This window comes from Echinops telfairi, unplaced genomic scaffold (genome assembly GCF_000313985.2).
Source record: "Echinops telfairi isolate 266 unplaced genomic scaffold, ASM31398v2 ScPeMD7_12;HRSCAF=54, whole genome shotgun sequence".
NCBI lineage: Eukaryota > Metazoa > Chordata > Mammalia > Afrosoricida > Tenrecidae > Echinops > Echinops telfairi.
Window position 1 is genome coordinate 6,992,348 of NW_022103909.1, and position 2,712 is coordinate 6,995,059.

At 53.3% G+C, this 2,712-nt stretch overlaps 1 long non-coding RNA gene across 2 annotated transcripts in view; it reads right to left on the reverse strand.

The window, feature by feature from the left end:
* The window catches only part of LOC123521367, a 177,255-nt gene extending 175,251 nt beyond the window's left edge, over positions 1 to 2,004 (reverse strand). For both annotated transcript variants that reach the window (XR_006679818.1, XR_006679816.1), the window contains exons 1-2: positions 1,533 to 2,004; positions 21 to 77 (exon numbers count right to left, since the gene is read on the reverse strand). This is a non-coding gene — a long non-coding RNA (uncharacterized LOC123521367). The remainder of the gene's footprint in view (positions 1 to 20; positions 78 to 1,532) is intronic.
* Between the last annotated feature and the right edge of the window lie 708 nt (positions 2,005 to 2,712).

Genomic DNA, 2,712 nt, shown 5'->3' on the forward strand with positions numbered 1-2,712 from the left:
GGGGGAGTTGAAATGTTTACCTTCTAGCACGGGAGCTGGCGCACACTGTTCTTCACCCTCTTGTCTGGTTCTCTGCTCTGAAAAGGATGAAAAGACATTTCAGGTATGTCCCAGATTTGTTTTTCTGATTTTCATAGATGTGGTTTTCAACGAGAGGCTAGAACCCGTGCTGACCACATCATTCTCCGGATATTTTACTGGCTCTGGGGGATGTCTGGCAAGCACGGCCCAGTGCTGAGGAGGGAACCACGGCACTGTTGTGCTGGCCAGGAGAGGCATCAGTTTGCTGGTACTTCTTTCAGGAGACGTCAGCACTGTCAGCCTGTCTCCACCGCTGGTTCTCTACGACTTGTGTTCTCTCACAAGCTGTTGGAAAAAGTTCTTCCCAGGACTTAGGAAAGGGGGCAACCTCTTTCCCCCACTAAAAATGAATGGCTACGTTGGGCAGAAAACTAACAGAACAAGGTTTTAAACTCCATTTCGAGCAGTGCTTTCTAGCCCCTTCAGCTCTAACCGGTGTCTCACAGGCTCCAGCATGGCAGGGCTTGGGAGGACGTGGGCAGTGTTTCCCACCCTTCTGTGCATCCGGTTGCGGTAGAGCTGGAGCCGACTCAAAGGCACTAATCACAACACATGTCTTTCATGTCCCTTGTTCATTCCCAGGTCCCCATTCCCCCAGGCCCTGGCCCCCTAAGAAATGTCTGCCTTACCAGCCCTATCCCGACCATTTCCTCATGCACGACACTGCCCGCCTCCTCTTCCTAAAATACTTCTCTACATCTGATGTTGGCTTCAGGATAAAGCCCAAGACCTGGATCCCACCCTCAGACCTTTGCACACTGGTCTGTGTCTCTGCGCAGCTCTGGCCATGACTCTCTTGCTCAGACAGTATTCGATCCCATGGAAGATTCCCTCATCTTCCCAAGCCCTCCCCACTCTGCTCCTACGCCCCGCTTACTTGAAATGTCTTCTTCCCTGCTCCCTGTCAAGCAAACCCCATAGGGTCTTCCATACCCAGCCAAGATCGTGCCCCTCTAGAGAGCTTTCCCTGGCTGCTGGATCCTGAAGGGCCTTCTCCCAGCTGTGCACAGATCACTGCCTGGCACAGCAAAATCAATGGTCTCATTAGACGCAGATGGATTTCCCTGCTGTGCCAGGATTTCCTTATTAGGGCTGAGCTCACCTTGAGTTAGTCCAAGCTTGAGGCCGTCTGAAAGCATGCTAAAGGACGAGGCAGGGCAATGGACCAATCTGGGGTCCTGGACTAGTCTCAATAGAGCAGGACTGGGAAGGTCCAGGGCAAGCTGGCCTCCAGTGAGATGGGAGGACCAGAGAAAGCCACCCAGATTGGGCCAGTGGGGGCTGTTGTGGGCTGTTTCACCAGTCCTTCACCAGGGGTACTGCCACTCCCCCCAAATCTATTCAGACTAATTAGAGGGGGTTTGAGAAAAGTTCAATTCTCGAAGGTTGTAGACCCTTGGGTACCTAGGAAATCCCACCAGCACCCCTCCCGCCTTCGCCCCAGGGCCTACCACAGTTTCCTTGCCTGGTGATGCAGATGATAGGGTGCTCTGCTTCTTAAAGGCTGGTGGTTCAAATCCAACAAAGGTGCCTCGGGGTCAAGGTGCGGAGATCTGCTTTGGACTGGCCACTGCCTTGAAACCCCTGTGAAGCAGTTCTAGTCTGCACGTGGGGTCACCTTGAGTCACCATTAGCTGGACGGCACCATGTGGCTGTCATTTTTAGTCCTTGCCCTAGTGGGCTCTCCGTGCCTGGGGCCAGAGTGAACTTCTGGTGCGAGTGAGGCTCTGGCTGAGGCCCTAGCACTCACGGCGTGAGGGTGAGACTGTCAGGCAGGGACAGTGAGGGAGCTCTTACTCTGTGGCCGGCCCTGCTCTGACATACCCGATTGCCTCCGTCACCAGTGCTTTTAGTGCTCACACCCCAAAAGTGGGGTGCCTGCCTCGCCCCACTTCACAAGCAAAGAAGCTGGAGTGTCTAAAAGCGAGCTGCCCTTTCCCCAGATCACACAGTCAACGTGGGGCGGGGCCAAGGCCGGAGCTGATGCTCTTGTTTAGCCTAAGAGATGCCCCACAGCTGTTTTCATTTTGTTTTGTCTTAACTTAGGGGCAGAGCTTTGGTGGAAGCTTCTTTACTCCAGGTCACCCTATGATGGCTGGCTAGGGCACAGGGTAAAAGTCTTCACCACTTGCCTGCTGCTTCTTCCTCTTGGGGCACCCTCTGGGATCCTAGGGCCTCTCATTACCTGAAACAGGAAAATGGCAAATGTTTAATTATTCATTTCCCATCGGCCTTAATGAGGGGATTCACTGCTGGGTGAAACAAAAGGAAACAGTCTGACCTTCAGGCTGGCAGGAAGTGCTAATTAACTAACGCAGGCTCAAGGCAGTTCAGCCGCACAAACTCGCAAATGGATGGCTGGCTTTGGCTTTGAGGCTCTAGATGCAAATGAGCTAGCCGGGTCACTAATGGAACAGGGACAATGAGAAAATACGTGTGTGCTAAAAATACAGTTCCGTAATCATGTCCGCAGGTGCTCTCTGGGAATTCCCAAGGCTTCACAGCCTTGCCTGGTTCTTAGGGTTTTGCAGGTGGGTGGAGAAAGGGTTAAAATTCTGCGGTTTGTCAGGGAACTGCAGGGAGGGTGCTGTGGGCTTGGGGGAGGGAGCTGAGCTGTCTCAGCTATGGAGG